The sequence below is a fragment of the Mobula birostris genome, chromosome 13 (assembly GCF_030028105.1).
Source record: "Mobula birostris isolate sMobBir1 chromosome 13, sMobBir1.hap1, whole genome shotgun sequence".
Lineage (NCBI taxonomy): Eukaryota > Metazoa > Chordata > Chondrichthyes > Myliobatiformes > Myliobatidae > Mobula > Mobula birostris.
The window spans coordinates 42,109,684-42,136,433 of record NC_092382.1 but is presented as its reverse complement, the minus strand read 5'-3'; the positions used below and the strand labels follow the sequence as shown (position 1 = coordinate 42,136,433).

Genomic DNA, 26,750 nt, shown 5'->3' with positions numbered 1-26,750 from the left:
TAGCTTCTGTCGCATTCCACGCTGCTATTCCCGGATTCTGGCCCATTACGGAACGAGCAAGCCTTCCTTCCGCAGATGTGCTCTCTCTGTCCCGCTGTGTGGATCAGCGAACCGCTGTGAGTTCCGGAGCGGCTGTTCAGTGAGAGCTCAGTGATTCCGATGCTTATTAGTAATAGAGCGAAACTCTCTTGTGACTCCAAAACCCTCTGTGGAAATGACGTCATTGGCATTTAATGAAATAACAGATGCAGTTAACCCCTTTTGCACAGCAGCTGAGCAGCAGGTGTGGGGAGCTGTTGTCAAATAACTTCCAGCATTAAAGTTTTATATATTCATAATTTACTTGGATGCCTTTCAGCAGATTTAGCAAAAAATGAGGCAAAGTAGATTTCGAAGATGAAGTAAAATGTGTAGTTTCCCTTATTAATCACGTTTAAAAAGAAAACGATATTTGTTTCACAAGATTTCTTTTGAATCTTATGATTGTAAAGCAGAGGGGCTTGAGTCTGGCTGAGAGAGAGAGAGGGGGGAGAGAGGATAATGGGAGAGAGAGAGGGGAGAGAGAGAGACAGGAGAGAGAGGAGGAGGGAGAGAGAGACTGAGAGAGAGGAGGAGAGAGAGGAGTGAGAGAGAGAGAGAGACAGAGAGAGAGAGACGAGGGAGAGAGGATAATGGGAGAGAGAGAGGGGGAGAGAGAGAGAGAGAGAGAAAGAGAGACAGACAGACAGACAGACAGACAGACATTGTTGTAAATTGCAAAATCAGTTGCATTGGAACAGTTTCACTCTCTTGACCTCAGAAGTCTGTGTTCAATGGTACAAACAACCGTCACAAACTGACCTCTTTCTTGTTTCCAGTGAAGAACCGTGCGGTCATCTGTGTCTTGTCATGTCCATCACTCTCTCCGGATGCAAACAGATACTTACAGAATCAGAATCAGGTTTATTATCACCGGCATGTGCCGTGAAATGTGTTAACTTAGCAGCAGCAGTTCAATGCAATGCATAATATAGAAGAAAGAAATAAGTAACTCAATGACAGTATATGTGATATTTAGGAATCGGATGGCAGAGGGGGCGAAGCTGTTCCTGAATCGCTAACTGTGAGTCTTCAGGCTTCTGTATGGTACCAATGAGAAAAGGCCGTGCCCGGGGTGCTGGGGGTCCTTAATAATGGACGCTGACACCGCTCCTTGCAGATGTCCTGGGTACTTAGTAGGCTGGTACCCAAGATGGAGCTGCCTAAATTTACGACTATCTGCAGCTTCTTTTGGTTCTGTGCAGTAGCAACCCCCCACAACCCCCAACCCTCCATATCAGACAGTGATACAGCCTGTCAGAATGCTCTCCCATCTATAGAAGTATTTGCGTGTATTTGTTGACATACCAATTCTCTTCAAACTAAAGTATAGCCACTGTCTTGTCTTCTTTATAGCTGCATCAATATGTTGGGGCCGGGTTAGGTCCTCAGAGATCTCGACACCCAGGAACTTGAAACTGCTCGCTCTCTCCACTTCCGATCTCTCTATGAGGATCGGTATCTAATCCTTTGTCTTGCCGTTCCTGAAGTTCACAATCAGCCCTTTCGTCTGACTGACGTTGAGTGCAAGGTGGTTGCTGAGACACCACTCCACTAGTTGGTGTATCTCGTTCCTATGCGCCCTCTCATGTTAACTTAGCAGCAGCAGTTCAATGCAATACATATCATAGAATAAAACATTAAGTAATCAATTACAGTGTATGTGTATTGAATAGACTAGAACATCGGGCAAAACAGAAATTGAGGCAGTGTTCACGGATACGGAGCCCATTTAGGAATCGGATGGCAGAGGGGAGGAAGTTGGCATGTCGCAAAGGTAATGCTACATTTGTTATGGGGGACTTCAACATGCAGTTAGAGTGGAGGAATTAGGTTGGTACTGGATCCCAAGAAAGGGAGTTTGTGAAGTCCCTCCGAGATGGATCCTTAAAACAGCTTGTACTGGAGCCTACCAGAGAGAACGCAATTCTAGATTTAGTGTTGTGCAATGAACCGGATTTGATCCGGGCCCTCGAGGTAAAGGAGCCATGAGGAGGTAGTGACCATAAGTGAGGGCGTGGAATAGCACGGTAGGCATACTTGATGATGGTGTGACAGTGTTTCAGTGTGTTGTTTCCTCTGCTATTGCAAGTAATCTGTTGACAGTAAATCATCGTGATTTTTTTCCAGACTGGCCTGGCTGACGTCCCCCAAAACACGGGTGAAGGCGTTAGAGTGCGCTGTTTCGTGCATGTTGATCCCATTGTTCCTTCCTTATGCCACTGAATGTAGGGTTCACACCTTTTAGATTTTTGACTGAAATGTATGTTCTCGCTCTTCTCCCTAAGTTCGTCAAGTATTATTATTATTATTATTACTATTACTATTATTACTATTTATTATTATTATTAATATAATATTACTACCCGTATACCTATCTTTGAAATCCACACGCATTATCACCTTTACTTCCTGCTTCGGACTGGGTGTCCTGGTGTGCTATCCCATGTATTATGGATTGCCCTACACATAATACTGGATCGGTCGTCATGTTATTGTAGGACCCTGACTATGAAACATGACGAGGATTTATAGTAATGGATGGCACCTTTTAAAGCAAGATTTTGGTGAATGAAGTTTGCCGCGTGATTGTGTCTGTGTAAGTAACCAGATGACGAGCTCCCGCGTGGGAGGTTGGTCACGAGGATTCAGTCGCTGGGCATTCATGATAAGGTAGTAACTAGGATAAGACATCGGCTTTGTAGCAGAAGCCAGAGAGTGGAGGTAGATTGTTGCAGCTCTGACTGGAGACCTGTGTCTCCTACAGTCCCTCAGGGATCAATGCTGGACACATTTTTGTTTCTCGTCTATATCAAGCACCTGAATGATAATGTTGTTTCCTGGATATTTGCGGTTGACAGTATGATTGGAGCTGTAGTGGACAGCGAGGATCTGCACCAGCTGGAAAAATGAGCTGAAAGATATCTGATGGAATTTAGAGCATAGAAGTGCGTGGTGTTGCCCTTCGGTAGAAATAACCGGGGAGATTGAACGGTAGGGCACTGGGGAATGCAGTAGAAGAAAGGGAGCTGGGAGCTGGGAGTGCAAGTCCATAATTTATTGAAAGTGGCGTCACAGGTAGTTTCTACTGTAGAGATACTTCCTTCATTTTCATCTTCGTACTTTCAGTTAATTTCAGTTTCGTGTACTTCCTATCACAATAGTATATGTTCGTTGGAGTTGTTAGTCATGTTTCTGTTAATGAAAGTATATCCTTAGAAGTTTTATCTGACTGTTCTGTAAAGTGTTTATGTCTTATTCTGTTCATCCCTCTTCTGTCCCCTCTAAACCATTGGAACTAATCAGGTGCCGATCAATATTAGGGAATTAAAAGTTACCCATGATAACAACACTGTTATTTTTGCACCTTTCCAACAGCTGCCTCCCAATCTGCTCCTCGGTATCTCTGTTGCTACCACGCGGCCGACAGAATACCCCCAGTAGAGTAACTGCTCCTTTCCTGTTCCTGACTTCTACCCATATCGACTCAAAAGAGGATCCTGGCATATTACCTCCCCTTTCTGTAGCTGTAATAGTATCCCTGACCAATAATGCCACCCTCCTCCCTTTATCACCCCTCTCTATCCCTTTTAAAACACTGAAATCCAGGAATATTGTGAATCCATACCTGCCCTGGTGCCAGCCAAGTCTCAGTTATGGCCACTGCATCATAGCTTCATGTATATATCCAAGCTCTCAGTTCATCACCTTTGTCCCTGATGCTTCTTGCATTAAAGTACATGCACTTTAGCTCTTCTACCTAACTGCATTTACACCTTTTATTCTGTTTCTCTTTCATCAAACCCTCTTTATATTTTCGATCCGGCTTTTCTCCATACACTACAGTTGCATGACCTTTATCCCCCTCCACCTCACTATCTGCTCTAACACTGCGGTTCCCCTCCCCCTGCAAATCTAGTTTAAACCCGCTGGAGCAGTACAAGCAAACCTTCCCGCAAGGATGTTAGTCCCCCTCCAGTTCAGGTGCAACCCGTCCCATCGGAACAGGTCCCACCTTTCCTGGAACTAGGCCTAATTGTCCAAAAACATGCAGTCCCCCCTCCTGCACCAACTCCTTAGCCACGTATTTAGCTGAATTATCTTCCTATTTCTAGCATCACTAGCACGTGGCAATGGTCGGCTTCCTGCGATTGTAACCCTGAATGTCCCGTCCTTCAACTTTGCACCTAACTCCCTAAAATCTCTTTGCAGGACCTCCTCCTTCTTCCTATACACGTCATTGGTCCCTACATGGACGGCAACATCTGGCTGAACACCCTCCCTCCTGAGAATACCGAGAACTCGATCCGAGATATCGCCCACCCTGGCACCAGGGAGGCAACAGACCATCCGGGATTCTCGATCTCTCCCACAGAACCACCTATCTGTCCCCCTAACTATCGAATCCCCTATCACTACTACTCTCCTCTTTTCCCTCCTTCTGTTCTGAGCTAAGGGTCCAGTCTCATTACCAGAGACGCGACCACGGCAACTTGTCCCTGATAGCTCGACCCCACCAAACGGACCGTGCTTTGATGACTGCAATAACATTGCTGTGATTGAATTGTGCATTTGTAAAGCACAGTTGTTGTCAGGGGTGGGGCTCGATCCCACCCCTCTAGGTGGCGACCAGAGCACTCGCGTTTACAAGGAAGCGATGTTCTCGCCTTAAGTCTGGGGCCTTAGACCACTCGGCCACCCTGACAACCCTGCAGTAATCTCTTCACATCGAACATAAACAGCTGTGTCTCAGAAGATTCTGTATGACTGTTTTGGTGAGAGAGTATGCATACAAACACACAGTATATCCTGGGATTTGAAATGAAAATGGAATGTTGCATTTCCTCAGGTTGCCAAGCATGTGCGAAATTAAAACATACGGCAGTACAGCACTGGAACATGTAGTGCATACAGTTCAGGCTAATGGTCATAGAAAGAGTGACGAGGCTTTCGAGAGTGCAGAAAGGCTTTACCAAAATGCTACCTGAATTAGACGATTTGGGCGATAATGAGACTTTGGTCAAACTTGGGTTGTTTTCTCTGGAGTAGCGGAGGGCGACCGGGAATCTGATAGATGTTTCTGAGACTATGAGAGGCATAAATAAAGGTAGAGTACACAGAGATTATCTCCATCCCACGGTCGACATGGCTTATACCATCGGGCATACATTTCAACTAAGAGGGGATAATTTTAAAAAAGATGTGGCAACACCCCGTCACTCAATGTCAGCAAGAACAAGGAAGTGATTGTGGTCCTCGGTAGAGGGAAAAATGAAATTCCATGAGCCAGTTCTCATCCGAGGATCAGAGGTGGAGAGCCGAAGTTACTTTATATTAGTGGGTATTACAATTTCCTCTACTTTCTCAGGAGACTGCGGAGATTCGGCATGAAATTAAAAAGTTAGACGAACTTCTAAAAATGTGTAGTGGAGAGTATATTGTCTGCCTGCATCACGACCTAATACGCAACAGCAAGGCCTTTGAAGAAAAATCTCAAAAGCAAGTTAGTGGATTCGGCCCAGTCAATCACGGGTAAAGCTTTGCCAAAAATTAAGCTAATCTACATAAACCGGTGTCATCGGAAAGCAGCATCCATCATCAGAGATCTTCACACTCAGGCTGTTGTCGCTGCTGCCCTCAGGTTGAAGGTAGAAAGTACACGCGCCTCAGGACTCACTAACCCCACCACGTTCAAGGACAGTCACTGCCCATCAATCATCAAGCTTTCCATACAAAAAGGTGACCTCTTACACTCACGTGACTCACATTTCCGACAACAAATGATTTCACTTTAAACACTTTTATATATTGATTAGCTGAGTATGTCTGGAGGAACTCAGAAGGCCAGGCAGCATCTGTGGAGAAGAGTAAACAGCCGACATTTCGGTCCTAGATCCTCCACCAGGGAATTCTTTCTGAAGAAATCGGGCACCCAGTACTCGATGAACGATGATCTGTTGTGCTGTGATGTGCCGTGACGAAATCACAATCTTGTCTTTCCACCGTTTTTCTAATCCACACAAACAACCCACGTTCTCCTCGCAGTAATAACATCCCTCGATTGAATATTTAAGGACAAAAAATGTCAGGAGTGGGATTCGAACCCACGCCCCCAGATGGAGACCAGAACACTCCTGTTCGTAGGAAGGACTTTCATTCCCTGAGTCTGGCGCCTTAGACCGCTCGGCCACCCTGACAACTTTCCATCACCCGCTTCACATCCAAAACAAGTGGTTGTGTTTGAGAACAGATTGAATGCCTGAGTTGAGAACTGAGTTATATACACACAAACACATCCTGGGAATGAGAAATGAAAACGAGCTTGTTACAGATTTCTCAGGTTAGGCAGCATCTGTGGAAAGAGAAGCAGTGTTAAAATTACAGATCAGAACTCGTTAGACGCAGAGATTTAGGAAGGAGGCTGTAATAGTGATGAAAACGCTTGGAAGACTCGTTGTCTTCTCGTGCAGGGAAGTGAGGAAATGGACATTTATACATAGGACGGAATTTGACACCACTGGGTGGGAGGCGGTCATGACAAATTCTACCAAACTTGAACACAAGAGGTTCAATTGTAACGGGGAACGCAGCTTTACAGATGGATGCTGATAAATAGAATATAAAGTCTAATTAAGAGTCCGATGATTATGGAAGAAAGGGAAGCTGTGACAAGATTCAGAAGAATATAAGAGATCTTGCAGTAAGTCCATTCAGTCAACTCTGTCTGTTTCATCATTCCATCATGGTTGATTAATTACCCCTGTACATCACATTCTCCTAACTTTTCAGGCACAGGGAACTTTGATTTTCAAGGGATATTGGCGATCTTGTTAAGAAAAAGATAGAGGTGCATAGCAGTTATAGGCAACAAGGAATAAATGAGGTACTTGAGGAGTATAGATTATGTAAGAAAATACTAAAGAAGAAAATCAGAGAGACGAAAAGGAGACACGAGGTTGCTTTGGCAGATAATGTGAAGGTAACCCCGATGGGTTTCTAGAAGTATATTAAGAGTAAAATGATACAAAGGGACAAAATTGGTCCCCTGGAAGATCAAAGTGGTCGTCTATTTGTGGAGGTTCACAAGATGCGGGAGATCTTAAACAGTTTTTTGCATCAGTATTTACTCAGGAAACGGGCATGTTACAGTACAGTGCTAACTTAAATAGGGTGTGGGTGCATTTCTGACATGTTAAGGAAATCACGGGATTGTGAAACAGCCAAAGAAACGTCGACTAGAACGTAGTCCCAGACTAGAAGGAACGTTTCGGAATTTTCTATTCAGCAAGAATTTAAACTCATGGAATCGGCCTCCCCGACTGATGTGCAGACGGAACGGCGACTTAAAATGCCAGGACCCGATTTTCAATTAAATAGTGTCAGTTTGGCGAATAGCATCACCGTCAGGAACTGTACTACGTCAAATCTCAGGGACTGGGGCATTTGTAGTCAATGACAGTGTGTGCCACTCGTCACGCATTGCTCGCTTCTACCGCTTGCTGCCCGTGATCTGCAGCATCTCCAGATGCAGAGACGTACCGGAGATTTTATCGGGGAATCCTCCAGCTACAGCTGAGGGAGACACTAATACTCTTGGGTGGACTCTGCCAGAACTGCAGTAACACAGGAATTGATGAAGCTCAGAGCCTGGCAGAGGATGAGAAGACGTCGCCATATGTATCGTAGAGTGAAAGGATGGAGTCCGCTTCACTCCACTGACGCTGAAGGATCCGTTCTGCGTGCTTGATTATTTTAGAGTTACGAGATAGTGAAGCTCCAAAATGCAAAGAGTTTAATATGCCTCAAGGAGATTGATCAGAGTTGGAAAGAGATGAACTCAACGCAATACATTGTATTGGATAATGTAAAACTCATAAAATCTGCCCCCTGGACTTCGAAGAGGATGCAGCACACAGACAGCAGCCAGGGTGTTAAATCTGATTGGCAGTCAATTGTATTTCTGGTCCTTGATGCCTATACTATGACCGCTGCGAGCAGGGCTCGAACCGGCGCGGGGATCCCCCATTGGATTTCAAGTCCAACGCCTTAACCACTCGACCATCGCAGCTCCAGCTTTGCTAAGCACCCACCGCAGAACTACACCTGAAGTGAGGGTTGAACGTGGTTTATTTTTAGTCCCAGAAATGGTGAATTATTTTTTTCCGATACAAACAACATGATGGACAGTTTGGAAATTTGTTTCAACATCGTTTGGTCAGAACTTGAGTGTGGGCGGATAACATTGGCGTCAGTGTCGTAAATGAAGGAGATTTCCACGGTTTGGGATAAAGGTCACGTTGAAATCAGGCTACCAGGCATATAATTTCCTTTCTTTAGCTTCCCTCCTTTCTTTCAGAGTGCAGTGACAATTGCAATTTTTCTGTCATCAGGAACCATTCCGGAATGTAGTGATACTTGAAGGAGTACTACTAATGCCTCTAGAATCTCTTCAGCTACCTCTTTCAGAACTCTGGGGTGTAGTCGTCAGGTCCAGGTAACATCTATCTTCAGTACTATTAGCTTCACCAGCACCTTCTCCGTTGTCTTAGCATCTACTCTCACTTATGTCCTCTCCCATACGTTTATTGGTGCCATTATGCTGTTATCTTCCACAGCGCAGACTGACGCAAAATATTCATTCAATTCGCCCGTCTTTTCTTTTTCCCTCATTACTACGCCTCCCGCGTCATTTTCCAGCTTTCTGATAACCACTCTCGCCTCCCTTTTATTCTTAAATCTGAAAAAATTGGTACTTTCATCTTTATTATTTTCCATTTCATGTTTCCTACTCATCAAATTTTAATTGCCTTCTTTTCGTTTTTGAAAGCGTCTCAATCCATTAGCTTCCAACTAGTGCTTGCTATATTATAAGGCCTTACTTTTGTCTTTATGCTGTCTTTACTTTCCATTTTCGGCCACGGTTGTCTCCTCCTCCCTTTCGAATATTTATTCTTATTTGGGATGTATCCGTCCTGCGCGTTGCCAATTGCCCCCAGGAACACCAGTCATTGTGGATCTGCCGTTCTCCCTGCTCCAATCCACTTGGCCATCTCCGGACTTTGGTCGCTGTTCTTTTCTGCGAGTGACGGCGTCGAGGATTGTTATCGTCCCTGATTTTATTTCTGCGAGTGACGCGATCGGAGACTGTTATTGTCTCTATTTTTGTCGCTGTAGTGGAAGAGGCACTTTGGGGTCTGCGCAATTTGTTTCTTTTCCTTTTTCGGGCCGGCGTTGATGTCGGTCCTTACATCTACACCCATGGTCTCTCTGTATTTAATAGCTATCTGGAGTAGACAAATCTCAGAGTTGTATTGTATATGCAGATATTGACAATAAAATTAAACTTCTGAACCTTTTTATTTTCTTCTCTCGTACCACTGCAGTTCTACTTACTGCAGGTAATACTCATATGTGTGATTTTAGCTTCTCGCTCTCAAACTACAGGGTGAATTCGATCATATCGTAAGCATTCCTGTATCTTAAACTCACAACACAACACACGATTCACAATTTCCTTTTCCTAATGGGTTCAACCAAAACTTGTTCTAAAAAGCGATCTAGAAGGCATTGCACAAATTTCCTTTCTGGCGATCCAGCGCCAACTAGTCTTTTGAAAACTATCGGTATATTGAAATCCTACAATGACCATCGTAATATTGTCACTTCCTACATGCCTGTGTATTTCCCGTTTTCATTTATATTCACAGTCCACTGCTCGAGGCCTGCATGTAACTCCCATCCTCTGATCTTATGATTTCTCTAAGGATTTGATTTATTTTCTATTTATCACTAAAAATGTCAATAAAATAAAGTTACTAGATATTTAAAAACGGAATTGTTAGTGCTTATGTGTTCGGAAATGTCTAAGCAGAGGGGAAGAAGCACTTAATTAAAAAAAATGATTATCTATTTTCAGAATATGTTTCCACCACCTCACGCCACCACACTCCCCACCCCGAAGAGGGGATGTTTGTTCTGGTGTAAGTTCTGAATGATGCACTCAGCCTTCTTTTGGCATCGTATTTTGAGCATCATGTCCTCAATGATGGCGAGGTGTGTGTCAGTGATGGGGATGGCTGAGACTACAGCACTCAGCAGCCTCCTTCGATCCTCTGCAATGGATCCCCGCCGCACACCAGGCTACGATGCAACTACTCATAACGCTGTCCGCGTACGTCCAGAGAAATTAATTGGATTCATTGCCGGCACTAAATCTCGTCAACTGTTCCGTGACTACGTCAACATCTGGGGATCAGTATGAATCCTCTCGGATGCTGAGGCACAGGGCCCTGAAGATGTTCAACCTTCTGAACCCCCAGTAAGGATTTGTGTTTGTTCTTCTGTCGTATTTTCCCTGGAATACACAATCAATTCCTTTGTCTTACTGACATTGACTGCAACATTGTTTCTGTAACTCCACCCAACCAGCAGATCTGTCTGATGCTTGTACGCCCACTGGCTCCATTAGACGCGAGATGCCCTGCAGAGTGAACGAAAACCATGTGTTCCTTCAAGTTCCGAGTGCAGTGTGGTTAGCAAGGAAAGTCACTGCCTCGTCGATGCTTCACCCGTCCCAGACACTGTTCAGCAGTCCAGTCAACGCACTGGCCATTCCGCTGGACTACCCGGTGTGAGTGACTGTGAGTAACTGTCCATGGTCGTTGCTGGAATGGTTCAGTACCTACAGAATGGAGCAACGAGCGGCGTCACGGAGAATGAGACACTTCATGAAGATTTTGCACATTTCCGTGCAAACGCTAGCTAGACTGAGATTGTCACTTCCGCGTGATTTTCGGCTGATGGTGCCCTCTCTTTATCTTGTCAGATATCCCTAGCATCCGTCTCAGATTGTCACTTCCACGTGAATTGTGGCTGATGGTGTCCTCTCGTTATGTTGTCAGATGCTCCTGGTATCCGTCTGAGAGTTGGTGTATAATAAATTATCACATCCGTAGCCTTCAAACAGAACACAATCTTGTCAGGGCTTGGCGGCTTGCATGCTTCCATAACCCGGCGAGCGAAGCTGACAGGAGTTCGGAGTTTATGATTTGGCTCTTGGTAGGATCATTCATGTCAAACATGTTAAAGGGTAGAGGGCAGACTAAGAGTGGTCCATCGGTCCTCTAATTTCGAAGGTTCAGCTCAGGGTGAACAACCCTGACCGGTCAAAGAAAACTTTACGCAAGCGACAATGAAGAGTCCGTCTACAATATGTATCCGTTGGTATTTCTGACCCTCTACCCGGGACTTGGCTGGTTGAGTTGGGAAAACCGAGAGGAAGCTATTGCCGCGATGAATGAATCCATGAACATCGCCGACAGACAGAGATGCAGGATCTTCATTTCTGCCAAAAGCCTCAGCGGGGAAACAGGCAGTAAGTTATGAAATTAGTCAGCTCCGTCGTAGCCAAGAAATCTTCAATGAGCGCTGCTTCAGAAAAGCAGCGTCCAATATTCTGGTCCCTCATCACCCAGGTCATGCCCTCTTCTTATTGTTACTGCCAGGGTGGAGATATAGAAGCCGGAAGGCACACACTCGACAATTCTGCAACAAATTATTCCCCTCTGCTATTCAAGTCCAAATGGACATTGAACCCATGAACATTACTTCACTCTTTTATCAGTTTTGCTCTATTTTTAATTTAACTATTTAATATAATAAGTCACATTGGTAATATCAGATCTGACACTCGCAATCTGGATTGGCAGAAAATGAATTTAGTGTTAAAGTTCCAGCTATCAAAATCCCAAGGGTTTGGCACAATAATGTGACTGGAGTGCGTGATGACGTTTGTTTCGGATTTGTAACCCAATCTCTGTCTGCACCGGCTCGAAATTCCACGATATTTAGAGCCACTTGTGTCCTGATCAGAAAGGGGGAAGAGATTAGGCAATATAATTTCACTGGCCAGATTCTTGTTCTTCCACATCAATGCCTTCAGCGCTCATCAACCTGCAGACCCATCGTTTTCCACAGACTTACTGTGTTCTTTACATTTTTACACTTATTTCCATAATAGAGTGTAACAGCAACACAATCTCCCAACTCCTATAGTCGATGCCCTGACCACGGGCCAGCGCGCCGTACACCTCTCTTGTCTCTCTGCATTTGACAGAGTTTTCAGCAAACTGTGCGCTCTACGACTCTGTCTCCCTGCTGAGTTGCACTCCCCGGTGCTCTACCATTTATAGAATAAAAACTCCGCTGGTTTGACATTCAAAATTGTGGCACTTCAGACTTATCTGCACTGAAGTCTGTTTGCAATTCCTTCTTCAGTGTTTTTGTTTGATGCTGCGAATTATCTCGAGCGTCGATGCAAAAATCGTGAAGCAAATCGTTGATAACGTCCAATAACAGGGCTCATCCGGGATTTAAACCCGTGACCTCTCGAATATGCTATGCTTTCTCACCCGAAGTGAAGAATCATACCGCTAGACCAACGAGTCCACATTCGTAGATTGCGTCACGACTGAATTCCGTAGCCATTTAAAGTTAATTGTGGGAAAACATATTGAACTATCCGTTGTTGAGAGGAGGGGGTGGTGTCGAAATATAACGTATTCCTGTGCGATTAAGAGAGTAATCGTTACTTGATACCGTTAGAATAAAAACATAACTGACTCCGGTAACGGAGGGTGGTTTTTCGATCCAACAAGGACACTTGGAATCAATAAGGCTTGCTTTTCATTCAGGAAATCAAATGTGGGCAATTAGAGTTCGTTACCAAGCTGCTGCAGTGGGAACGGCGAGCAAGTCGGGATAAGGTGCAATGAGATAAGGTTTCTCTCTACCCATGCTAGTTCAGCCTGTTCGCAAAGCTGAGCAGCGACTGCTGTTGACCGGGGTGGCAGTCGAGTGCGCATTTCATGACGAGGGTGATGTTGAAATCTTTCTAAACGAACGAAAGAACGCGGCGCTGATCAATGTGCGAGCGCATCGACACTGGGTCAAATCCAGCTCGAACGGGGATAGAGAAAGAATGCAGCACTGTCCAGACCGAAGAAGAGAGAAGCCACAAACGCTGCCAAACAGCTCGGGAATCAACAACAGCAAAATAAACAAAAAGAGAAACTCATTCTGAAGGAATTTTCTTTGCAGCTTCATAACTGCTATTTCCCCTTCATCTAAATCCCAACTTCCAATGTACAGTTTTCATATTCTTTTCTCTTCGGTTCCCCTGATGTCGCAGGTCATATTTGTACCGTCCGTTTTGCACCTTATTAACACACACTCTGCTGGGATTAATGGTAACAGGTCGAAATGTTGGGTCCTGATAACAGGCAAATGGGTTTTACCGATCCAATAAAGACCATAAGACCGTAAGATATAGGAGCAGAAGTAAGCCATTCGGCCCATCGAGTCTTCTCCGCCATTCAGTCTTGGGCTGACCCAATTCTTCCAGTCATCCCCACTGCCCTGAATTCTCCCCCCATGCTTGAATATCCTGGTTAATCAAGAACCTATCTATCTCGGCCTTAAATGACCCAATGACTTGGCGTTCACAGCCGCTCGTGGCAACACATTCTATAGATTTACCACCGTCTGACTAAAGTAATTTCTCCGCATTTGTCTTCTAAATAGTCGTCCTTCAATCTATAAGTGGTGCTCTGTTGTCCTAGACTCCCCTACTATGGGAAATAACTTTACTATATCTAAACTTTCCAGGTCTTTCAACATTCAGAATATTTTTATGAGATCCCCCCTCATTCTCCTAAACTCCAGGGAATACAGCCCAAGAATTGCCAGACGTTCTTCATACAAGAACTCTTTCATTTGTGGAATCATTCTTGTGAATCTTCTCTAAACCCTCTGCAATATCAGTATATCCTTTCAAAAATGAGCAGCCGCAAAACTGCACGCAATACTCCAAGTGTGGCCTCACGAGGGCTTTAGAGAGCCTCAACATCACAACCCTGCTCTTATATTCTCTACCTCTAGAAATGAATGTCAACATTGCATTTGCCTTCTTCACCACCGACTCAACCTGGAAGTTAACATTTAGGGTATCCTGCACAAGGACTCCCAAGTCCATCTGCATCTCTGCATTTGGAATTCTTTCCCCATCTAAATAATAGTCTGTTCGTTTATTTATTCCACCAAATTGCATGACTATTCATTTTCAAACATTGTATTTCATTTGCCACTTCTTTGCCCATTTTCCTATTCTAACTCTCTCTGCAGGCCCTCTGTTTCCTCAACATTACCCGCTCTTCACCTATCTTTGTATTATCGGCAAATTTAGCCACAAATTCATTAATACCATAGTCGAAATCATTGATGTACATCGTAAAAAAAAGCGGTCCCAACTGACATCTGTGGAACTCCACTGGTAACTCCCAGCCAACTAGAATAAGATCCCTTTTTGCTTACTCTCTGTTTTCTGACGATCAGCCAATGCTCCTCCGATGCTAGGAACTCCCCTGTAATCTCATGGGTCCTTATCTTGTTAAGCAGCCTCATGTGTGGCAACTTTTCAAAGGCCTACTGAAAAGTCCGAGGGCATCACATCTACTGCATCTCTTTTGTCTACCCAGCTTGTAATTTCCTCAGAAGATTTGCAGTAGGTTAGCCAGGCAGAATTTTCCTTTCAGGAAACCATGCTGGCTTTGGCCTAATTTGTCATGTTCCTCCAGGTATTCCGCAATCTCATTCCTAACAATCGATTCCAACAACTTTCCAACCACTGATGTCAGGCTACCAGGTCTATAGTTTCCTTCCTACTGCTCCCCCTCCTTCTTAAATAACGGAGTAATGTTTGCAATATTCCAGTCATCCGGTACAATGCCTGAATCTATCGATTCATGAAAGATCATTATTAATGTCTCCACAACCTCTCCAGCTACTTCCTTCAAAACTCGGGGGTGCATCCCATCAGGTCAGGGAGACTTACCCGTCCTCATATCATTTAGCTTCCCGAGCACCTTCTCAGTCGTAATTTTTACTGCACATCCTTCACTTCCCTGACCCTCTTGAATGTCCTGTCTACTGCAGATGTCTTCCACTGTGAAGACTGATGCAAAATATACATTTAGTTTCTCTGCTGTTTCTGCATCTCTCATTACAATATCTCCAGTGTCATTTTATATTGGTCCTATATTTACCCTCAACTCTCTTTTACCATTGACATACATTTAAAAAAAGCTTTTAGTATCTTCTTTGATATTAGTCGCTAGTTTCCTTTCATAATTGATCTTTTCCTTCCTAATGACCCTTTTAGTTTCCTTCTGCGAGTTTGTAAAAGCTTCCCAATTCTCTATCTTCCCACTAGCTTTGGCTTTCTTGTACACCCTCTCTTCTGCTTTACGTTGGTTCTGACTTCACTTGTCAGCCACCGCAGTGTCCTTCTTCAATCAGAAAATTTCTTCCTGTTTGGAATATACTCTATCTGTCTTGCTCCTTCCTCATTTTTCGCAGAAACTCCAGCCATTGCTGCTCTGCTGTCCTTCCTGCTACTATCCCTTTCCAGTCACCCTTGGCCAGTTATCCATCTCATGCCATTGTAATTTCCTTCATTCCACTGAAATAACGACATATTGGAATTTAGTTTCTCCTTCTCAAATTTCAAAGTAAACTCGATCATATTGTGATCACTGTTCCCTAAGCTTTCCTTAACTTTAAGCTCTCTTAACACATCCGGATCATTGCAAAACAGGCAATACAGCGCAGCCGATCCCCTAGTGGGTTCAACAACAAGCTGTTCTAAAAAGTCATCCTTTAGACATTCTACAGTTTCTCTCTGTTGAGGTCCAGTACTTTTACACTTGCCATTTCTTAACTCAAACCAGAGACACTACACCTTCCAACCCTATGTCATCCCTTTCTAATAATCTAATATCATTTCTTATGCACAGGGCTGCACTCCCCCTCCCCCACCCCCCGCTCCTCGCCTACTCACTTAATCTTTCTGATACACCGTATATCATTGTGTGTTCAGCCCTCAATGGCTGCCACCATTTAGCCAAGTTTCAGAGATGGCCACAACACCATACTTGCCAATATGTAGCTGACTTCAAGTTCGTCCATTTTTATTCCATATAAGTCCACATAAGTGTACATCAATGCAACACTTTCAGTCCAGTATTTGATGCTTTCTGTTTTAACTGCATCACGCCTCTATTGCTCTGTAACTCATCGCACTGGCTGTGTTTATGCCTCATCTCCTGCCCTTCCTTTCTATTATCTCTGTTACACGCTATCTGCGATATATTTATGTCTTCTCCTTCCTCAACCCGATGACACCGGTTCCCATCTCTCTGCCAAATTAGTTTAAATCCTCCCGAATAGCTCTATTAAACATGCCTGTTAAGATATTTCACACCTTTTGGTTCAGGTGTAACCCATCCTTTTTGTACATGTCGTACCTGCCCCAAAAGATGCCCCAATGATCCAGGAACCCTGAGCCCTGCTCCCTACACCAGTCTCTCAGCTACGCATTAATATCCCTAATCCTGCTATTCTTGGCTCGTTAGCACGTGGCACAAGCAGCAATCCCGAGATTACAACCCTGTAGGTTCTGCTTCTCAACTTCCTCCCCAACTCCCTGAATTCTGTCTTCAGGACCTCCTCTCTTTTTCTACCTTGGTACCAACGTGTAGCAAGACTTCTGGCTGTTCTCTCTCATCCTTTAGAATACTCTGCACCCGATCCGAGACACCCCGTACACTGGCACCTGGGAGGCGACACACCATACGGGTGTCTCTATCAGGCTGACAGAACCTCCTGTCTGTTCCCTTCACTATGTATCTCAGGAGCGGCATCTCGGTGCACCTGGTGCATATGTGGCCATCAAGGGAGACTGGAAGATTGCCAGGATTCCAACATCCGACACCCAGAGCAAAATACTAACTCTGCCGGCATGCTCTCTATTCCTCAAAATATCATGGCTGCGTATATCTGCATCAGCTTCACGCTCCACCCCTGTCACTCCTCCTATGACGTCTGTCCCACACTCCTCCCGCGGTGCTCCACCCCAGGCATTCCCAAAATCCTTTGCTTCCGCCAGTTTCAATGGGTCACTGTTAGGATTCATCTACCCCTCTGCCATCCGATTCCAAAATGGACAGTAAACCCATGATACTACCCAAGTTTTTTAATATATATTATTTCTGTTGTGACACTTTTTAATCTATTCAATAGCTATATACTGTAATTGAGTTGTTAATTTTTACCTTTTCTTCTATACTATGTATTTTATTGAACTGCTGCTGCTAAGCTAACAAATTTCACGACAGATGCCGGTGTTAATAAATTGGATTCTGATTCTGAACTTAATGGGTGTGTGTTTTTGAAGCCCCACTGACCACTTTTCCCTCACAACTTATGAAATTGCCTAAATCATCAGTGATCTTTATCTGAGTTATTCACTGCAAACTAGTTCGCAGATGAAAACCGAAAATAAGCTATTGTCCCGGGTATAGCTGTGACTGTATTAAGGATTCCAGAAGCACCTCGCAATCTCGATATGAACGGAAGGTTGCAAGTTGTATGGTCGCGTTGTGGAGATGAGAATGCCAATCGGGAATATAGAGTGCAGTTGCTCTAGGATTTTTTTGTCTCAGCTTGGCCAGAAGGGGACGCCGAAGACAGATATGTCTCGGGATTTTAAAGCCCTGTAGATCGGTAAAGGAAGAGGTGTTTTGACAGTTGTTTCACCTTTGCCTGTCTTTTCCGGCTATACTTCCTCCGGCCTCATTCCCGTGCCTTGTATATGCTGAATTTCAAGCGTGAACGTTATTAGGTTTTATGCAATGCGGAGTCGGTTAATAACAGCGAACACTTGTCAGTTATTGGTTAAAGCAAGATAAATAAATAATAACAATAAAGTGTAACATTAATAGAGCAAGTACTGCGTACGTAAACAAATAGGTGCAAATTGATAACGAGGGAGATTGTGCGGCAAGGATTTAATCTGATTGGACTATGGAAACATGTCATGGTCTGATTAGAGTGGGACACAATCTGTGACTGAACCTGGTAACAGGGGCTTTCTGGCTTTTGTATCATCGACCCGATGGACGGTGGCGGTGAGGGTGGGGGGCGGGCGGTGCGAGAGAATTAACGGCGTCGGTCTGCCTTTGATTACGGTGCAAACAACAGGAATTCTGCAGATGCTGGAAATTCAAGCAACACACATCAAAGTTGCTGGTGAACGCAGCAGGCCAGGCAGCATCTCCAGGAAGAGGTACAGTCGACGTTTCAGGCCGAGACCCTTCGTCAGGACTAACTGAAGGAAGAGTGAGTAAGAGATTTGAAAGTGAGAGGGGGAGGGGTAGATCCAAAATGGTAGGAGAAGACAGGAGGGGGAGGGATGGAGCCAAGAGCTGGACAGGTGATTGGGAAAAGGGACATGACAGGATCATGGGACAGGAGGCCCAGGGAGAAAGACAAGGCCGGGGAGGGGGACCCAGAGGATGGCCAAGGGTATAGTCAGAGGGACAGAGGGAGAAAAAGGAGAGTGAGAGAAAGAATGTATGTATAAAAATAAGTAACAGAAGGGGTACAAGGGGGAGGTGGGGCCTAGCAGAAGTTAAAGAAGTCGATGTTCATGCCATCAGGTTGGAGGCTACCAAGACGGAATATAAGGTGTTGTTCCTCCAACCTGAGTGTGGCTTCATCTTTACAGTAGAGGAGGCCGGGGATAGACATGTCAGAATGGGAATGGGATGTAGAATTAAAATGTGTGGCCACTGGGAGATCCTGCTTTCTCTGGCGGACAGAGCGTAGGTGTTCAGCAAAGCGGTCTCCCAGTCTGCGTCGGGTCCTGCCAATACATAGAAGGCCACATCTGGAGCACCAGACGCAGTATATCACCCCAGCCGACTCACAGGTGAAGTGTTGCCTCACCTGGAAGGACTGCTTGGGGCCCTGAATGGTGGTAAGGGAGGAAGTGTAAGGGCATGTGTAGCACTTGTTCCGCTTACAAGGATAAGTGCCAGGAGGGAGATCAGTTGGGAGGGATGGGGGGTGGGGGGGACGAATGGACAAGGGAGTCGTGTAGGGAGCGATCTCTGCGGTAAGCGGGGTAGGGGGGGAGGGAAAGATGTGCTTAATGCTGGGATCCCATTGGAGTTGGCGGAAGTTACGGCGAATAATATGTTGGACCCGGAGGCTGGTGGGGTGGCAGGTGAGGACAAGGGGAACCCTATTCCTAGTGGGGTGGCGGGAGGATGGAGTGAGAGCAGATGTGCGTGAAATGGGGGAGATGCGTTTGAGAGCAGAGTTGATGGTGGAGGAAGGGAAGCCCCTTTCTTTAAAAAAGGAGGACATTCCCTCGTCCTGGAATGAAAAGCCTCATCCTGAGAGGAATTGCTGGTGAACGCAGCAGACCAGGCAGCATCTCTAGGAAGAGGTACAGTCGACGTTTCAGGCTGATACCCTTCGTCAGGACTAACTAAAGGAAGAGTGAGTAAGAGGTTTGAAAGTGGGAGGGGGAGGGGGAGATCCAAAATGATAGGAGAAGACAGGAGGGGTAGGGATGGAGCCAAGAGCTGGACAGGTGATTGGCAAAGTGGATATGAGAGGATCTTGGGAAAGAAGGCCCAGGGGGAAAGACAAGGGGGGGGGGACCCAGAGGATGGGCAAGGGGTATAGTCAGAGGGACAGAGGGAGAAAAAGGAGAGTAAGAGAAAGAATGTGTGTATATAAATAAATAACGGATGGGGTTACGATGAGGAGGTGGGGCATTAGCGGAAGTTTGAGAAGACAACAGCAGCAGGCGGTGAGGGAAAGAGAATTAACGGCTTGGGTCGGCCTTTGATTATGGAGCTGCTTTACCGAGCTGAGCTGGTTCCACAACTCTCCAGTTTTCTGTGATCATCTGCAGGGCAGCTGCCGGACCTTCCCACAATGCACCCCTGTACGTGTGAAACTGAGTCTTTCCATGTGTCCCTGTTATGAAATTTTCCATTCAGGAACATGCTGTTGAGACTCTGCAGCACATTTGTGCTGAGGATCTTTCTCCCGATAGTGCGTTGTCGAAAGCTGCGACTAGCGTTTCAGTCGAAGCTGAAACGAGCCAAGTACAGTTGTAATAACATATCTCTGAACTTGTACATTGTGCCTCATGAAATTAAAGGAAAACGTGCCCTGATGTGTAACCACTAAGTTTTTTTAAATGTTCCTCCCAATGATCTTGTGACGATTTTAGTCTTGAGCTGATTTAACTATGGTTCTATATGAGCAGAAGACCATAAGATATAGGAGCAGATGCAGGCCATTCGGCCAAGCGAGTCTGTCCCGCCATTCAATCTCGGGCTGATCCAGTTCTTCCTGTCATCCGCACTCACCTGCCTTCTCCCCATATCCTTTGATTATCTGGCTAATCAAGAAAATATCTATCTCATCCTTAAATATTCTGAAGTATTCTTAGAGATGGTATATACAATTATCTGGATAGACAGGGTCTGATTAGGAATAGTCAACATGGATTTGTGCGTGGAAGGTCATGTTTGACAAAACTTGTTGATTTTTTTAATGCGGTTACTAGGAATGTTGACGAGGGTAAAGCGGTGGATATTGTCTATACGGACTTCAGTAAGGCTTTTGACAAGGGTCCACACGGAACGTTAGTTAGGAAGGTTCAATCGTTAGGTATTAAAATCAAAGTAGTGAAATGGATTCAGCAGAGGCTGGATGGGAGACACCAGAGGGTAGTGGTGGATAACTGTGTGTCAGATTGGAGGACGGTGTGTAGCGTTGTGCCTCAGGGATCTGTACTGGGTGCAATGTTGTTTGTCATATATATTGATGATCTGGATGATGGGGTGGTAAATTGGATTAGTAAGTATACAGATGATACTAAGATAGGTGTTGTTGTGGATAATGAAGTAGGTTTTCAAAGCTTGCAGAGACATTTAGGCCAGATAGAAGAGTGGACTGAAAGATGGCAGCTGGAGTTTAATGCTGAAAACTGTGAGGTGCTACATTTTGGTAGGACAAAATAAAATACAACATACATGGTAAATGGTAGGGCATTGAAGAATGCAGTAGAACAGAGGGATCTAGGAATAATGGTGCATAGTTCCCTGAAGTTGGAATCTCATATGGATAGGGTGGTGAAGAAAGCTATTGGTATGCTGGCCTTTATTAATCAGAGCATTGAGTATAGGAGTTGGGATGTAATGTTGAATTTGCATAAGGCATTGGTGAGGCCAAATTTGGAGTATTGTGTACAGTTCTGGTCACCAAATTACAGGAAAGATATCAATAAAATTGAGAGAGTACAGAGGAAATTTACGAAAATGTTGCCTGGGTTTCATCTCAGAGAAAGGTTGAAAAAGTTAGGTCCTTATTCTTTGCAGCGTAGAAGTTTGAGGGGGGACTTGATAGAGGTATTTAAAATTATTAGGAGGATAGATAGAGTTGACGTGGATGGGAATTTTCCATTGAGAGCGTGGGAGATTCAAACAAGGGGACGTGAGTTGAGAGTTAAAGGGAAAAAGTTTAGGGGTAACTTGAGGGGTACCTTCTTTACTCAGAGAGTGGTGGCTGTGTGGAACGAGCTTCCAGCAGAAGTGGTTGAGGCAGGTTCGATGTTGAGGTTCAAAGTTAAATTGGACAGCTATATAGACAGGAAAGGAATGGAGGGTAATGGGCTGAGTGCAGGTCCGTGGGACTAGGTGAGAGTAAGATTACGTCACGGAATAGAATGGCCGAGATGGCCTGCTTCGGTGCTGTATTTGTTATGTGGTTATATGGTTAAATGCACCCAACGACTTGGCAACAAATTCCACAGATTTACCACACCCTGACTAAAGTAATTTCCCCGCATCTCAGTTCTAAATGGACGTCCTTTAATCCTAAAGTCGAGCCCTTTTGTCCTAGACTCCCTTACCATGAGAAATAGCTTTGCCATATGTAATCTGTTCAGGCCTTTTAACATTTGGGATTTTTCTATGGGATCCCCCATCATTCTCCTGAACTCCAGGGAATACAGCCCAAGAGCTGCCAGACGTTCCTCATACGGTAACCCTTTCATTTCTGGAATCATTCTCGTCAATCATCTCTGATCCCTTTCCAATGTCAGTATATCCTTTCTAAAATAAGAAGCCCAAAGCTGCACACAATGCTTCAAGTGTGGTCTCTCGAGCCCTTACAGAGCCTCACAATCACATCATTGCTCTTGTATTCTATACTGCTAGAAATGTACACCAACGTTGCATTCGCCTAATTCACCACCGAATCAACCTTGGAGGTTAAACTGTAGGCTATCCTTCACAAAGACCCGAAGTCACTTTTGCATCTTTGCATTTTGAATTCTCTCTGGAGTTCTCACTCGCTAACTGGTTGCATTGGAAACGGCGGGTCTGCTGATCGCTGTCCTGGACCAGATATTGAGCAGGATTCCGAACGCTTACATGACAATCGAAATGTTCTTCTGGTCTGAGTGTACAAAGGTGTTTGCAATCCACGCTGTTTCTCTTTGTTCGATTTGGTACACAGTCACCTTCACTTTTGATCGATCTGTGGCCATTTGTTGCCAAAACAATTAAAATCAAATATTGCACCACGAAAAACGCGGCAATGATTCTGGGGACACTTACAGTGGATCCTCCTTAAGGAAAATTTACTGGTATTTTCGTTTCTCACAGTATTATACAATAATAACGACTCCATATATTTGTTCGCCTTCTTTATATTATTTGTCCTTATCTTTCGCGATGCCAATAAAATTATGTAATTGCATCCTCACCTCTGTAAATCCCATTACTTCTGTCGAATGGATTAACCATCGGGAACGTTTTAGTCACCAGCAGAGGGCGCAGGAGATTCCGGTGTGCTGACAAGGGACAGGGTGCCAGAGACCCGGAGATGGAGAGCCGCAGGAAACCCCTCGTGCAACGAGGTGCTTAAGGACCGTAAGAAATGCAAGATAACAGTACGAAAGAAAGCAGAAGGGTCAAAAGAAGACATCATGCTTCCTTAGCAAACAACGTGAAAAAAAAGATTCCTCAGGAGTGCTGCAGATCTGTTAAGAGCAAAGGGATTGCAAGAGACTGACTTGGTCCTCTGGGAGATCAGAATGGTAAACCGTGTGTGCAGCCAAAGAGATGCATTTAATGTGTACCTGCATTTACCTGGGAGACGGAAAGAGATTCTGTAGAGGTAAGGCAAAACGGCACCAGCTCCATGACTATACAAATTGCAGAGAAGATGTTTGCTGCCTTGAGGCAAATTAGAGGGATAAATCAGGGATCGCCCTCTGCTGTTTTCATCGATATCAACGATCTGAATCATAATGTGGATAAATGCATCAGGACATTTTCGGATGACACCGAACTTAGAAGTGCGTTTGACAACAAGGAGTACTACAACGGCTTGCAGCGGAATGTGGACCTGGTGGCAAAATGGCGTCACAGATTAGTAGGGTCGTAAAGCAAGCTGCTGGAACATAGGCCGAAGTACTGAGTACAAGAGATGGGATGGTAATCTGAATTTGTACAAGACACTGTTGGAATCTAATTTGAAAGGTTGAGCGCAGCTTTGGCCAGCTCCCCACGCGGAATATGTAAGTAAAGTTGAAAGAGGGCAGAGAAAATTTACAAGGAAAACCTGAGTTATAAGGAAAGATTGAACAGATTAAATCTGGTTATTTAGATTATAGAAGATCGAGAGGAGATATCATGGAGGTACACAACGTCATGAGGGACATAGGTGGGGTAAATGAAAGCAGACTTTTCCACAAATATTGGTAGGATCACAACCGGAGGTGATGGGTGAAGGGTGAAAGGTGAAGAAATTAAGAGGGACATGAGGTAAAACTTCTTCACTCAGTGGGTCGTGAGAGCGTGGAAGGAGAGGCCAGCACCAGTGGCGCATGCGAACTGGATTTCAACGTTTCGGAGATGGTTTAGAAGGTAGGGGTATGGTAGATACTGCCCCCGTGCAGGTCGATGGGAGTAGGCAGTTTAAATAGATAGGCCGAAGGGCCTGTTTCTGTGCGGCACTTTTCCCTGACACTTTAACTCTGTGACTCTGTGACTCCTTGGTCGCTGATTCATAACACTCCAGGAGTTCATTACACAAAGATCCGAAGTAAATATCAGATGTTGTATTATTCACTCCTAAATTCACCAAGTGTATTCGCGGATGTTCTTGGATATGTTTTGAGGTCGTTGGAACAGCCCCGCCCACTACACCAAACGCTCCCTCTTGCCAACCTGGGAAGAGGCCGGATTATTAATTGATTCGGAAGGTTCGGGTTGCTGTTCTGAGAGACCCGGAGTTCTGGTATGTGTGATAGCAGCGGCCTGCCCGCCCGCATTCCTCAGAACAGGGAGCGGCCTTTCTACTGAAATCAAATCCTACAGTTCCACTATTCACTCTCATTCAGGTATGAACAACGTCACTTTAATATCGTATTTGACCATCTCTGCTGCAGGGGAGAGTGATCGGATCTTTAACGTGATACAAAGAAAACTACCTGGGGTCTCGGACACGCAACTTTACCGGTCATAGTTGCTGCCCTGTTTGAAGTGAGTTTCCAGCATTTTATTTTTACTTCAGACTCGCATCATCTGCTGTTTTTTTAAAATTTCAAAATATAAAAAAAATAGAAAAATCGAGTTGTAAGGAAAGATTGAATAGGTTCGAACTTTATTCCTGTGAACGAAGAGGATCGAGAGGAGATATGACAGTGGTCGACACAATTATGAGGGGTACAGATAGGGTAAATGCAAACAGTCGTTTTCCACTGAGGTTGGGTGGAGCTACAACCAGAAGTCATGGGTTAAGGGTTGAAGATGGAAGGTTTAGGGGGACCTTGAGGGGAAACATCTTTACTCAGAGGGTCGTGAGAGTGTGGAACGAACTACCGGCTACACATGTTACAAGCGAGTTCGATTTCAACCATGAAGAGATAGTTTGGATGGGAGCGGTGGGGAGGGCTTTGGCCCTGGTATTGCTCGATGGATTAGGCAGTTTAAATGGTTCAGCCGAAAAGCCTGTTTTTGTGTTGTACTTTTCTATGTCATCTTGATCTCTGATTCATAACAGAGACAGCGGGTTGATGAAACAAATATCAGAAATAATTTTCAGAAGTTTAACTTTTTGCAGCTTAATTCCCCAAGAATATTCTAACAAGGAGAATATGTTCTGAGGACTTTTCAAGCTGTCCTTCTCTCTGCCCCACACGCTGATCTTTCGTAACCATGGTAACACACAAAATGCGGGAGGAAATCAGCAGGACCGGCAGCATCGATGGAACGGAGAAATAAGTCGAGCTTTCGGGCCAAGACCCTTCAGTGGAACTGGAAAGGAAGGATAAAGAAGGCAGATCATGGATGGATTTGGAAGATGTGGGTTGTTGTTCAGTGAAACTCAGAGCTCAGGGTCTGTGTGGAAGCATCTGCTGGACCCTCACATTCCACGGAACAGGGAACGGCCTTTCTGCTGAAATCAAATCAAACCGGTTCGACAATTCACTATCATTCAGGTGTGAAATCATTCACTTTTATAATGTATTTAACCATTTCTGCCGCAGAGAAGACCTATAGAACCATTAATGTGTCTTTAAGGAATTTACCTGTGGCCTTGAACCCACAACATTACCTGCTGCAGTGCTGCGAGTTTCCAGCATTTTATGTTCCCCTCGGACTCGCATCATCTGCAATTATTCTGCAAGTATTTTCAGGATTCCTTCAAGTAATCAGTCCGCGGCATTCCTGACTGCAACATTAACTTGGCTATGTTCCCAGTTACAGTTGCCATTAATTTTCAATGTGTTTGCTGTAACTGTGAGGGTGAGGGGGTGGGGGGGGGGAGAGGCTGATGGAAAAGAGGAGGGTTTGGTGTAGATAGAGGGGGTGAGGAGTCAGAGTGGGGCAGGATGAGGTAGAGTGGGATAATAACGTTGCGGCAGGGGCAGGTTGAGGGGAAGAGAGTTAGCTGGAGGGTAGAGAGGAAGCGGGCGGGAGAGAGAAGGGAATAGACAGAGAAGGAAAGGGGCCAGTGAACGAGCAGGAGGGAGAGGAGAGAGAAAGGAAGAGACCAACAGTGTGAGAGAAAGGGAATGTGAGGCATCGGAAGAGAGTGTGTGACAAGGGTAGCGAGTGGGGCTGGGCTAGACTGCAAACAGTTGGAGAGAAAGGGAGACGGGGAAGAGAGAGGGGAAAGGCAGCGGGGAGAGAGAAAGGGATAGGGATAGGTAGGGTGAGGGATAGTGAGAGGGATAAGAGTAGAGAGGGAATGAGAGGGAGTAGGTTACGGAGTGAGAGTGGGGATGGAGCACGCGGCGAGTAGGGTGGGGTGAGAGAGGTTGGGTGAGGAAAAAGTGTTATGCACGAGGGGGCGACATAGGGTGGCTGAGCGAGAGGCGTGGAGATCAAGGAGCAGTTCGTGCCTGGCGAGGCGAGGAGAGAGGGATGAGTGAGGGGCGGTGAGGAGGGAGAGGTGGTGGGCTATGCAGTAAACAGGAAGGGGTGACAGAGTCGGGCGGCGAGAAAGGGCGGGGAAGTGACAATATCGTCCAGAAGAGAGGGGTGAGGGAGACTGTATTGAGGCACAAGCAGTGACGGTGTGGGATGAGCACGAGGACGTGGTGAAAGAGGGTATGTGAGGGGGATAGGTGCTGAGGAGAGTGGACAGAGCTGAGAGAGGAGAGGGAGGTGTATGGAGAAGAGAGGGGTGAGGGAGACTGTATTGAGGCACAAGCAGTGACGGTGTGGGATGAGCAC

At 45.2% G+C, this 26,750-nt stretch overlaps 2 non-coding genes across 2 annotated transcripts; both read right to left on the bottom strand.

The window, feature by feature from the left end:
- Nucleotides 1–6,161: 6,161 nt before the first annotated feature.
- trnal-cag (transfer RNA leucine (anticodon CAG)) lies at nt 6,162–6,275 on the bottom strand. Its single transcript has 2 exons — nt 6,238–6,275; nt 6,162–6,196 (listed from the first exon to the last, which is right to left on the bottom strand). It is a non-coding gene; the product is annotated as a tRNA-Leu (tRNA).
- A 1,789-nt stretch (nt 6,276–8,064) lies between these two features.
- On the bottom strand, nt 8,065–8,146 carry trnas-uga (transfer RNA serine (anticodon UGA)). Its single transcript has one exon. It is a non-coding gene; the product is annotated as a tRNA-Ser (tRNA).
- Nucleotides 8,147–26,750: the final 18,604 nt, after the last annotated feature.